Below are 14,761 nucleotides of genomic sequence, written 5' to 3' on the forward strand. Positions count from 1 at the left end.
CATGGCTCACCATCCCTTAACTTCACTTACCTAAAGAGTCCTGGGATGTATTTTAATTTATCCCTTGTTAGCTGGTTGCAACAATGGGAACATTACATAGAATATTAAGATCCAACATCAATAATACATAAATCCTAACCCCATATCATTGAAATTTTCACAATATTGTTTTTACTGACTTTGAATTGAAAACTATTCTCCCACAAAAAAAAAGTTAGAAATATTTGGATTTAGGTAGTATCTCTCAAGGACGTAAGTATGTTCGAATGATCAGCTTCATTGTAATTTATAATTACAACATAGTCAATAGATTGCAAGTCAAAGCTACTTTGTTTGCTGTGGGCTTATTTGGAATATTGGAATAAATTCTCCCCCTCCCCTTCTCTCTCTCTCATTCACAATCACACACACACACACACACACACACACACACACACACACACACACACACACACACACACACACACACACACACACACACACACAGAAGCACACATGCTTTCCCACACATACATCATTACTGGTATTCACAGACACTTTATTTCCCACATATACATCATTACCTGTATATACACACACACACACACACACACACACACACACACACACACACACACACACACACACACACACACACACACACACAGAAGCACACATGCTTTCCCACACATACACCATTACTGGTATTCACACACACTTTATTTCCCACATATACATCATTACCTGTACACACACACACACACACACACACGCACACACACACACACACACACACACACACACACACACACACACACACAGAAGCACACATTCTTTCCCACACATACATCATTACTGGTATTCACACACACTTTATTTCCCACATATACATCATTACCTGTATACACACACACACACACACACACACACACACAGACACAAACACACACACACACACACACACAGACACAAACACACACACACACACACACACACACACACACACACACACACACACACAGAAGCACACATTCTTTCCCACACATACATCATTACTGGTATTCACACACACTTTATTTCCCACATATACATCATTACCTGTATACACACACACACACACACACACACACACACACACACACACACAGACACAAACACACACACACACACACAGACACACACACACACACACACACACACACACACACACACACACAGAAGCACACATTCATTCCCACACATACATCATTACTGGTATTCACACACACTTTATTTCCCATATATACATCATTACCTGTACACACACACACACACACACACACACACATACACACACACACACACACAAACACACACACACACACACACACACACACACACACACACACAGAAGCACACACAGAAGCACACATTCTTTCCCACACATACATCATTACTGGTATTCACACACACTTTATTTCCCACATATACATCATTACCTATATACACACACACACACACACACACACACACACACACACACACACACACACACACACACACACACACGTGTGTGCACCCACGGACAAGCAAGTGACTCATGGACTCTAATGACACAATGTTAATTCTTCATGGTGGAGATTCACATTGTTTTTGTGGATTTAGTCAAAAAGAAGCCATATCTAAATTGTTCTTTAGCTCAAAGATTTTGATGTCAACTGAAAACATACTGAGGTGTCAGGGCCCTGTGGCTACGATTCAGCCCTGCTTTGTATTAAAGATGCTAAATTCAACATCCAATGTCTATAAATTTCATAACAGCAAGCATAAAACATATAACACAACAGGGCATGTGATTTATGCCTTTAAAGTAGAAATCTTGCACATAAGAAAGCAGTCCTTCAACCACATTTAGGGGTCTCAGTCTGGCTCACAGTAATATTAGCATGGCAGGTAGATGATATGAAGAGAGCGGCGCACAACTTCAATCAACGAGGGCAACCTGTCGTGCTGCATATAAAAGGATTGATTGTCATTGTTACGTGGGTGGTGGGAAAGAAATACATCTTCTGTCCTTCAGGGAAGGAACTTGCATCCAGACTTTCTGGGAACACAATTAAGAGCTCTGGCATGGCCTTCTTTATTTCATGATTATTGTAATTTCAGGCTCCTTACTTCTCCTGCCTCATCACACTCGCTGCTGAAACACATAACTCTGTTACCTCCACTCCTGACCGTTTACCATCCCTCCAACCTTTGTCTGTTTGTAAACCTGAGCACTTCTAAGTGAATTCACATTAAAGTTCGTTCACCTGTCACTCATTTTGACCTTTGCTGGCCTTTATTATCTCCCAGTCAGTTTAAACTTTTGTCCTCTCTATCGAAGTCACTGCAGGGTTTTACCCTCCCTATTCCTGTAAACCCATCCAGCCTGACAGACCTCTTGAGTCCTCAGCTCTTCTGCTACCTTTGAACACATTTAATTCCCATTGGTCTACCACTGCAAGATGCCCACAGCTCTACAAGCACCATAGCTTCAGTCAGAACCCAGTCTTGTCCTCAGAAAACTTCTCCTTCAAGAGCCCAGCATAAACAATTTAAGCAAGAAGAGGTCATTTAGTTCTTCATGTCTGTTCTCCCATTGAATAAAATCATTGTTACTTTTTAATACGAACTCTGGATTACCTGCATCTTTGATGAGGCTTTTCATCAACTGTTCTAATATCTATTAATTTGGCCCAGTGTTAAACTATGCTAGATAATACCCCAGTGACTGACTTCAGATTTTTTTTAAAAGCACAACATCAATCTCTTCTAAAGTAAAGAGCCCACCGTGTATGTTAGTGAGAGTCTGACTCGGAATCACCACATATGCCCACAATTACATCCCTAATACAAGTTTCTCCTCCATTTTAATCACCTGCTTTCCCAGTTGTCAGTAGAGACATTAGTGAAATTAAAATTCCCTGCCGCATTTCTGTATCTCCCTTGCTAAATATAGATTATGAAAGATTAACTATTATGCATTATAATTAGGATCCATGCACTTTCTTTACTTTTGTATATTTTTAATGACACCTCCTGCACTTTTCTTCCTCTTACTGTGGCACCATTGTGTTCTTAGGGTTTGCGTATCATTTACTACTTTACATTGTGGCTAATTAATGTTAACTAGTCTACAATAGGGCTCGCTTCTCATTTAATTCTGGTATTTTCAATCAAGTCTCTGTTATTTCAGAAAATAATTAGCTTATTCACACTTCATTAACATGCAATGTAATTTCTAAACATTTATCAAAATGATTTCTTATTAATTCTTTCCAATATTATCTCCTCTAATGAAACTGTTTAATGTCTACCCAGGATCCTGCAAATGGTTGAAGCAATCTCAGATGTTCCGTATAAAACAATCGCATAACTTGAGACTCGGGCCTATAACTGTTAATTAGTTCCTATGTTGGATAGGCCAGAAATGTCTTTGCTCAAAAGACCTTCCATGCATTTGTATTAACCCTTAAAGTATTAAGGTAACAAATTCCATTCTGACTAGCCAGATAGTTGGGAGACAGGGAAATTGAATTCAGAATTAACTCAGTCAGATTTAAAAAATATATATATTGCTGTTTTGTTTTTATAAATGGATAGCAAACAAGAAGATATAAACCTCCATCATTGTTTACTACCCCAGCCAATATATTTAGCAGCATTCAGTCAAGAGGCTACCTGCATCCTCACCAGTTTTGTTTCCAGCATCACCAATAATTTTCTTTTCAATTTTAAAATGGGTGCTAGGAGCTCCCAACATCTGATTGCTCTGAATGCACCGATTTCTTCCTGTGCCAACTTAAATTTTACAAAAGTACATTAAGTACACAAAACCTCAATTCATATTGTACTATAAACAGTGTATTTCATAGGCAAGTCAAGGACTGGGCATGATGGACAGTTGGGGACACAGACCACCCTCCCGTCTACATCACTGGTGCTTCAAGTTCTTAAAAATTTCCAATGATCTGACCTGGATCAAGCATATTGATGTGGCAGTCAAGAAAGCGCACTAGTGCCTCTCCTCTTAGAAGACTAAGGAAGTTTGGCATGCACTCCATGTCTACTAACAATTTCTACAGGTGTACCATTGAAAGCATACTTGCTGAATGCAGCCTAGCATGGTATGGGAGATTGGACGTGCTGTAATCTGGATCAAAAAGATATACTGCTCAAAGAGCTGAGAGATTGGGACTACAGAAGAAAGATAGCCAGAATATAGGTGAGACAGGGTTTTGTTATGCGACAAGTGGAAATGGCGAGGAGGGATGATGGACAGATGGAATCAGGTCGGAGTGGGGGAAGGGGAGATCAAAGATAAACCAAGGGAAAATAAATCAAATTGGAGAGGTATATGCATAATGCCAGATGGAACGAACTGAGGTTTTTTTGTGATGATGGCTTTGTCATGGAAGACAATGGAATCACTTGGGCTGCAGTTGTTTTCAAAGAATGAAATGAAAGAAAAAAGAAAGGATGGAATTTGAATGTTTTAACAATGTGCAGAAAGAGACAAAAGGGAGAAGGTATAAAGGGGATAAATGAGGAAAGTTGAAATGGTAGAAGGAGTTACTGTCACTGTCTCACAGCTCCAGGGACCTCAATAAAATTCTGAGCTCAGGGGCTGCTATGTGTACACACTGCTTGTTTTCCTGCTAACCATATGGATTTCCCCCAGGTGCTCTGGCTTCCTCCTACGTCCCAAAGAAGTATTGGGTTGTCATAACAGTGGGTAAATGATTCCCGAGTATAATAAATGGTGAAAGGTTCACGTGAGAGAGAATAATTGTTATGACTACATGGAAATAAGGAGAGGAGGAATGAGACTAGTAGGATTGTTTTTCTGAGAGCTGGTATGGTACTGAAGGACTGAATGGCCTCCTTCCACATTACAGGAAAAAGGGCGGGGGGGGTGGGAAATAGAGAAATCCTTGCCTTTTGTAGATAGAATGCTTTTAATGATGTTTGTGTGAGGACACCGTGATGGGACTTGATGCATCTTCTATTTCAACTGTCCTTGTAGCTGGCTCTCATCTTGACAATGCACTCAAGACATCCCTGGAAGGCATAGATCAGATATCTCCCTCTTATCCATCCAAAATCACCATTCCAGAGCGGGATCTAAAGAAGCCCATGAGCAGGGGTTTGTGGGATTAAGATCTGGAGATTAGAGGAAAAGCAAAGTGCAATTGCAGCTCCTCTTATTTGAGCAGAAGGTTCGGCAGAATTGTTGAAAGGAGGCAACCTATCAACACTTTAAAAGTGCAATAAAACACTTCATGATTATGGCTTAAGAGGTGGCAGTGGATATGTAAACACTCTCCTGGTTATTTATTGTCCATGATAACACTTGGCTAGGTTTTTAACTCGGGAGCACTGGAAAAGACCAGCTGGTGCTCACTCATGAATTTTCAATGATTGACAGTTTTTTTCAGTGGCTGTGAATGCAGCATGTTTATGTTTTCATATTCTCTCATGGGGTTTGGGTGTCTCTAGGAAGGTCAGTGTATATTGTGTATCCCCAATCGACTGCAAGGAAGTGAAGGTGAGAGTGAGCTGTCTGCTTAAATCCATGTGTCTCCTTGAGTCTCTGCAGCTGGTGAAGATATTCCTCCCTTGTACTGCTGAGGAGAGAATTCTGGAATTTAGACCCTGCAATATCCAAGTGAGGGTAATGCGCAACTTAGAGGGGACTTGTCCAAAGGCACCTTCTGCCTTTGTCCTTCCAAGGGGGTGGAAGTCACTGGTTATAGATGTAGCCAATGTCACCAGTGTGATTTGCAGATGGTGCACGTTGCAGCTCCCAGTTTTGGAAGGAGTGGATGTTTAGAGTGGGAATGGGGTGTTAATTAAGCATTCTGCCTTGCCTTGGATGGGTTCCAACCTCTAAAGCATTGTGGGAGCCGCACACATCCAGACAAGTGGGGAATATCCCATCACACTCCCGACTGTAGATATTATCTCTATATCGAATAAAGCCTCTGATGGTATTAAAGCAAAAAAAAAACCCTAGATTATCCAACCAGTTTCAGCAAGAATGTATCAAAGGTTGCCGGCATTATTGAAGAAATGTGCCGGGTGCCTGAGTGAGCACATTCTGGAGAGGAAAGGTTGGGAGCAAAAATACAAAGAAATGACTGAAACCATCGAGCCTGTGCTTTTTCTCCAGTGACCACCACTGTGATTCTGGGGAGAATGTTTTGTTTGCACTGCCCAATTATACATTTGACTGACGTGACAGGTAAATATTAATAGAATGTGCGGGTGGATGGAGATTATGGGTAAAAGAACTGACGCTAGGCAGAAATTGGCAACAAAAAAGTGCCTTTATTGGATTACGAAGTGAATAGGAATGTCAGTGAAAAGAAATCTGACTATTGAATGAAGAGGCACAAAGCAGGAAATGCCAGTAAAACCAATCAAGACAAGTGGAATTCAGTGCTTTATCATTATTCTTATATAATAAAAATTGCTCTTGCACCAGAAAACTACACGTCTGAACAAGCCACCATGACTACCAGAACAATGCATCCTTGGAGCGACTAATGAATTTTTATTTTGGATGCTGCTCCACACATCTGTTGTCAGAGGATTACTCAGGGCAACACGTAGCATTTAGGAAATAAGTTAACAAATAAGCTGTTCCAGTCACCCCAATAGTAGGTGTAGCTCAGGATGTCGAACTGCGACAGTGAAATTAGAAAGCTCCCATGTTTGCTCTCTCTGTTTAGTGGGGATAATAATGTGCTATGATGTTGTTGAACTTGAGAGAGTTAAAAATGATGGCACAGTAGGATGCTCATTAGCAACAAATCATGTGTGGATATTATGTGATGTGATGCTTCCACAGTCAAAGTGCAAAGCAATACTCAGAGTAAAGGCAAACCAAACAAAATTCATCAGGTTTAAAGTGTTGATGACGATGAGATGAGAGGTTTTTTTTTGGTCACTCATGAGTATAATGTCCAAATGCACTGAAATTCTTGAAGCTGGATATTGGCCCAATTTGTCAATTTGGCTGCTTAATCTCACCCTAAATCTTTGACCACCTCACTCTATCTAGCCCCACCACTATATTGACATGTCAAGAAAGAAATAAAAGAAGAAAAATCTGCAAAAATGAACAACTATCTGCTGCAGGAACTCAGCAGGTCGAGAGAGCAGAGTGGAGGTAGTCAGTCATCCCTCTCCTTCTGACCATTATCCCTCACCCCTACCTGGTTCACTAATCCCCTACTGGCTCCTGTCTAATCCTGCACTGCCCTCATTATACTGGCTATCTCCCCTCTGCACTGTTGGCCTTGATGAAGATGCTGACTGGAAACATCAGCAAATAACCCACTAAGTCCCTTCAGCAGATTGTTTTATGGTCCAGATTCCAGCATCTGCAGTCTCTTGTGCCTCAAAAAAAAAACTGCAGGTGTCTGAGAATAATGACAGCAAAGACTGGAAACACTCAGCAAGCCAGGCAGCATCCACTGAGAACTAATTGAAATGAACTCTTGAGGTCAAATGCTCTTTGCTAGATATGGAAATGAAGGCAAATTTCCCCAGAGCCACACAGTGTAGAATAGGCTCCAGCCCAACTAATTTATGCTAACTAAACTGGTACACTAGGCTAGTGCCATTTGCCTGCATTTGGCCCATATTCAAAACTTCGCTATCCATAAGTCTGTCAGTTTTAAGTTGCAGAGAGTGAGTGAGTGATTGGTGTGAAAGTCAGAAGAGCGTGGACAAATGAAATGCCTCTGACAGGGGTTATTACACAATTCATCCCTTCTCTACCCTTTCTGTACCTTCAAAATAATCTGGTTTCTCTCTTTCACCATTCTGAAAAAGAACATCTCAGACTTGAAACATACTCCACCCCCCCACCTCCACCCCCCCACCCGCCCCCCCCCCCCACCATGGACGCTACTCAACCAACTGAATTGCTTTCATCATTTTCTATACAAAAATATCTGACATCACCAACTTTGACAAAAACACAACTCATCATCTCAGTCACTTCGAAACCACCTGTTGCAAAACGCACCACAAAGCACTTTACAGAAATCGATATTTAAAAAAGATCTGCACAAGGAAGTTAGAAAATGTTTAAAACTTGAGCAAAGTGATGCATTTTCAAGGAGTGTGTAAGAGGAGGCAAAATGCAGAGAGCTTCAGGGAGTAAAGTCCTGAGTTCAGAGGCTTGGCAGCTGGGGACTACTACCAAAGATAGAGCAAATGAACTCAAGGATAAAAAATGAGCAGGAACTCATGAAGTGGGGCATAGAGTCTTAGAGTGTAGCAGCAGCAAAACAGGTCCTCTGGCCTAACTTGTCCATGCTGATCAAATTGTCCAACCAAGCTAGTCCCATTTGCCAACTTTCAATGGAGTAATTGAGTTTTACAGCATATCTGAAAGGATATTGTTGAACTATTAATTGTGAGTGATGCTGTGTGAATAACGCAGACAAAAAGTCCACAGACATACAACAAGCTTTAATTAACTTAAACTTGTACACTCCATGTCTCAGTATACTCCTGGCTCCACATGTCTGACTGTCCTTAAAGGGACTGGCCCATATGGGCCAGTGATTGACAGCAGGCAGGTGGGGCCAGCCTCCCAGGTTGCCTACCTGCAGGTACAGTGATTTGCCCCTGCAGTTGGCTGGTAGGAGTGTGGCCCATGTAGTGGTCTTTATTAGCTTTATTTTCTCTTCTCTTGAATTGTTTTTTTGTGTATTTTATGTACCTGGATACCTGGTGAAGCTTTCATTGCATTTTTATCTCTCTCTCTCTTATATATATAAAACAATAATTCTTTTATTCATTCATTCCTTCATTACAAGATATTAAAAGTCGATAGCATATGACACCACTAATTGGTACGACATCGGTTTGACAAAGGATCCCAGACCTGAAACATTAACTATTTCTTTGTCGGTAGAGGCATCACCTACGGCTCCTAGAACGCTTCCACCTGCGTTGTCTCCGCTCCATCCTCAACATTCATTGGAGCGACTTCATCCCTAACATCGAAGTACTCGAGATGGCAGAGGTCGACAGCATCGAGTCCACACTGCTGAAGATCCAGCTGCGCTGGGTGGATCACGTCTCCAAAATGGAGGACCATCGCCTTCCCAAGATCGTGTTATATGGCAAGCTCTCCACTGGCCACCGTGACAGAGGTGCACCAAAGAAAAGGTACAAGGACTGCCTAAAGAAATCTCTTGGTGCCTGCCACATTGACCACCGCCAGTGGGCTGATATCGCCTCAAACCGTACATCTTGGCGCCTCACAGTTCAGCGGGCAGCAACCTCCTTTAAAGAAGACCGCAGAGCCCACCTCACTGACAAAAGACAAAGGAGGAAAAACCCAACACCCAACCCCAACCAACCAATTTTCCCCTGCAACCACTGCAACCGTGTCTGCCTGTCCCGCATCGGACTTGTCAGCCACAAACGAGCCTGCAGCTGACGTGGACATTTACCCCCTCCATAAATCTTCGTCCGCGAAGCCAAGCCAAAGAAGAGAGAGGCGAGCTGACCTGTTGAATATTCACAATATTTTCAGGTTTTAGTTCACTCAGAATACCCATGACATTCAGAGGTTGTGCTGCCAACAAAGAAATGGTGGAGTCTGCTGACAGTTCTATTGAAGTCAACAAAAACAAATTTTGGAAGCAGGGTGCAGAGAAATTGCGGCTTGTGGACAAGAGCTCCAAGGAGAAAGGCCTCTCTCTATCATTGTGTTGATATTCAGATCTTATAAGGGCACAATTCAATACAAAACATCACATTGAGATAAACAGATAAACCCCATGACATCACCACCCTTCCTTTGCACCCTCACTGTTGTGTTCCATCCTGATTCCTGAGCCCCAAACACATCCCACAACCCTATTGCTCCATTTTAGGTACCCTTGGCAGGGTGTGCTAGTGCTTCACCAATATCTCTGATGTTGTCAGTATGGAGTTTGCATGCTCTCCCTATGACTTGGATTCCCTGGTTTCCACCTGTTTCCCAAAGGAGTGCTGATTGGTAGGGACAAGAGAAGTATAGTGGGCCGGAACACATCTCGAGCTCCCAGACCTTGAGCTGCCTTCCTTGCTGCCTCTCTCTCTCTCCTTCTTTAAGATGCTCTTTGAAATCTACATCTTTGGCCTAACTTATAGTTATCTGGTGACTAGTGCAAGATGGCATCCCTTGATCTTACGTAGTTCCTGAGAAGTGGCTAGGGATGCTTTTGCTGGGTGTTTTAGCAGTAACAGAAATGCGAATTGTGTTTCTATACTTTGTTCCATATCTTTAACTCCTATTTCTTTCCCTGCAGTTCAACAAGCAATAGGAAAGTTGATGTGTCAGGGAAAGGTTTTCCTCATCTCATTTTCTTACACATTCATGAACTGTCACACTTGAGAATGTTTGTAACATCATTTTGATAAAATTTAACAAAGCATTTTTTAAAATTGAGCACATTTAAGTGTCCCTAATACAGAATGACCACAAATTTCAAGAGTGGAATGTGAGTTGGAGGGATGTGAAATCTTACCTGGAGGGGGAAAATTTATTACATGAGCTGCAACATTTATCACATGTGAATATCAAAACAAAATGCAGGAAAACAGAAATTTAAAAATGGCCGGAAAACACTCAGCAAATTAGGCAGCATTTGGTGATAAGAGAAGCAGGGTCAATATTTCAGTTTGGAGCCACTACATTAATATCTGGGAAAGAGAGAGGAAAAAAACATTTTATCACATAATCTGCTTCAGTGGCTATACTTAATGCCCCAATCGCGAGTGATAAAAGAAATTCCACTGTCTACCTTTTGCAAGGACGGCGAAGGGTTAAAACATTAGGCTAGTAATCAGTTATTGCTGTTGGAATGTTCAAACAATGGCCCCCATCAGCCTTTAATCAGAATTAGTATGCGGGGATGAGATCTAGCACTTTACTGTTGTTAATGGGGCCTGTAAATGAAGACTGAATTGCTTGGCCTCTGAAGGCACAGTTTACAGCCTGTTTACCGAGACATTACAGATCCCAGCACATCGATTGCATGTTCAACATAAAAATTAAAGCTTTATTCCCATTAGATAACTAGTTATGCTTAAAGATCACAGAGCTACTTTTTTTGTCTTTCTGCTGCTCATTGCACTGGACAGACGTAACAGGCAGCATCTTTGTTGGATTGATTTTGTGCAGAGTTTTGTCTGATAGATGCACCTATCTGGCTGAGATTATGACAAGAAAGCATTCTATAATCCTTTTGCCAATGTATTTATGTTTAACAGACAGTCAACTCTTATCACTGATTGATAACACTTAACTCAAAACATATTTAAGCATTAGGAATGTCAATATTTCCCCACCAAGTGAAGGTGACCCTTGATCTCTAGCTTGCTAAATGCACACGGTGGTTTGCTGGTAAATTTGTAAGGGTGGTTATGTGGGCAGGCTGTTATGGATTTGCTATCTTAGCCTGAAGTGTTTGTTGCTGATTTTGTGATTAAATCAATAATAATTTCTGTTTGGCTTCTGCGCTTCTTGATTCATGCTCTTTTCTACATGACAGATCAGGACAATGAGCTCAGGCACTTGTGCATAAGTGCTGTTTTATGGATAGTGACGCACCTCTTGTCAAGTGGTGCCTGAGTCTCTGTGGTAGAAATTTAACATGGCCTTTCTTATGGCAGAGGTGTCCTTTAAATTTGCCACCACAGGATTCAGCAGGGTGCTTTCAGACCAGAGTACTTGATTTGAAGGAAATCACATCATAGCTACAACCACGTAATCAGTTGCAGCTTACAGTGGATGCAAATGCTACACCTGTGCCAGTCACCAATGTTGTGACCTCAATCTGAACCAATGTGTGTCTGGAGGGCAATTATCAACAGCGCCTATGGTTTTCCTTCACACAGCGGGCCTTACTTCCAATCGAGCCTCTGCGATCACTTCTACAGTCAAGAGCCAAGCTCGGCTTGTGGATGCTGATGTAGCTCATTCTGCTCTCTTTGATAATTGTTAAGATGGAGGGGATGAGAGATAATGCTGAGTTTGCTGTTTGGGAAGCTCTCCACTGCCTGGGAAGAAACCTCAGAGACACGTAGAGTGGCAAGTAACCAGTGGCAATCTGCATTTACATCATCTCAGCTTCTGAGAGAACTTCAGAGACAGACTCTCAGATAAAGGCATGCTAAATGTGTGGGCAGATGGCCAAATGCTAGGTTAGCTGGGCGGAATTCAAGGAATGCCGAGAAAGGAGGAGAATGAGGTAACAGTCAATGTCAGAGGAAGAATACTGCCAATTTCGCCAAGCCAGATGAAGATTCAGCCACCAAAGCTGGAGCAATAAAGGTCAGGGATGCGCGCGCGCGTGTGTGTGTGTGTGTGTGTGTGTGTGTGTGTGTGTGTGTGTGTGTGTGTGTGTGTGTGTGTGTGTGTGTGTGTGTGTGTGTGTGTGTGTGTGTGTGTGTGTGCGTCCATGTGTAATGCATGTATGCGGGTGTATGTGCACATCTGTGAATGCACACATGGGTGAGTGCAAATGTGCACCTGTATGTGCATGTGCGTCACTTTATGTATGTCTATGGTGTAATTATGTCTATCCATGTATGTGTGTGTATTTGTGTATTTATGTGTGTATTTAGGTGTATATCCATGTGTGGATGTGTGTCTCTACATGTCTGTGTATATTAACATGTGAGTGTGTGTGTGTGTGTGTGAGTGCACATATGTGACTGTCGGTCTATGTGTGTGTGTGTGTGTGTCTGTGCATGTGAGTGTGAGAGGCTATTTCCAAATAAACATGTACACGTGGTTGTGTAATTCTGTACAACAAAGTCTGGGCTCCATTCATCTTGGACTTCCTTGCTACTGGATGAAAACTATGCTGTGACAGTCCATGAGTTAGCTGGGTGACCAGTCAGCACTCCACGTTAAAAGAAGTAATTAGTGAGTAGTTTGATGTGCGATGCCCTGTATTTTGCATCCACATGTTTCCCTTAAAGAAACTTAAGATGCTCAGATGCTCATTCTCTCTTCCAACCAATGATTTTCAATAGGTAGTGAGGATGTTACAAATTTTTTAAGAGACTTTAAGAATATCCTTTAAGCATTTATTTTCTGTCCTTCAGAAAATCACTTATGATCCATCTCAAAGTAAAGAGCCTATTTTGGGAGTCTTCTACTGGATTTGTTGCCTATCCAACGAAGACAGCCGATTGTACTAATAACCTCAATATTGAGGACATTGGCCTGAGAAAGGAAACAAACATTTTCATGAACTTCTCCTTCCAGTGGATTTGTGGAGACAGAGTCAGTGGTCTCTCTCTCCCCTGGTTTTTGAAGTGTCTCATGAAGGGGGATTGCTCTCTCCCAGTGGACTGTCAATTTAGTTCTAGTGTTAAGGTCTTGATGTTCAAGCATCTTTCGGTTCAGTTGACCAAAGACTGTGCTGGTGCATTGGAGCCAAGAGTGAATTTCATTCAAGACATAAAACTGCGGCAGAAACTCAACAAGTTACACAGCATCTAAAGGAAGTAAAAGGAAATCATCATTTTGAGCCCTTCATCAGGAATACCAAAAATCAGGCAGATGTATGAGCGAAGTGATAGGGAAAGAGGGGAGACGGTGAAGAAAGATAATACTCTGATAGGAGAAGGAAGGGAAGGAGGTTGAAGGAAGGGAGAAGAGGGGTGATGAAAAGTAACTGGGATAAGGAGATAATGGAAATTGGAGAAGTTGAGTTTCCATAAGCCTCAAAAACTAAGGAGCTGATTGTTGACTTAAGGAAAGGAAAGCCAGAGGTATAAAATCCAGTGATCATTGGGAATCAGAGGGGGAGAGGGTGAGAATATTTAAGTTCTTAGGAGTCACTATCTTGGAGGATCTTTCCTGGACCCTACACAGCAATGGCATCATGAAGAAAGCATGTCAGTACCTCTACCTCCTCAGGAGTTTACGGAGGTTTGGTACGACACCAGAAACCCTGGGAATTTTCCATAGAGGTGTGGTGGAAAGTGTGCTGACCAGCTGCATCATGGTCTGGTATGGGAATACAAATACCCCTGTGCGTAAAACCCTCCAAAAGGTAGTGGACACAGGCCCAGAACATTACAGGCAAAACCCTCCCCACTATTGAGGACATATACAGGAAATGCTGCCATCGGAGGGCAGCAGCAATCATCAAAGACCCATGCCACCCAGCACATGCTCTGTTCTCGCTGCTGTCATCAGGAAAGAGGTACAAGTCTCATACCACCAAGTGCAACCCTCTACCATCAGACTCAATGACAAATTCAATCAGGGGCTCATTTAAGGACTCTTACTTGTGCACTTTATTGATTTTCTTTGTTCTCTCAGGATTGCACAATCAGTTTGTTTACATTCATTATCTGTTTACAGTTCTTTTATTTATTTACATGTTGTGCTGTCTACTGTTTATTTTTTTGTACTACCAATTAGTGGTAATTCTGCGTGCCTGCAGGAAAAAGGAATCTCAGGGTTGTATGTGATGTCATGTATGTACTCTGGCAATTAATCTGACATCTGAAAAAGAGCATTTGCAGTTTTTCAGGATCTTGTCATGTGCTGTGCTGAGCAACAGATTGGTGGACAATCTGTTTGCTGAACACATCGATGATACAGCCGAGAAGGCACACTGACGTCTCTTATTCCTTTAAATCAGAAAAAAATGCGGTATGTCCACCAATGTTTCTTACCACTTTTTAGAGATGCTCCATCATCTCGAGATTCATCACAGCTTGG

This window comes from Narcine bancroftii, chromosome 2, assembly GCF_036971445.1.
Source record: "Narcine bancroftii isolate sNarBan1 chromosome 2, sNarBan1.hap1, whole genome shotgun sequence".
NCBI lineage: Eukaryota > Metazoa > Chordata > Chondrichthyes > Torpediniformes > Narcinidae > Narcine > Narcine bancroftii.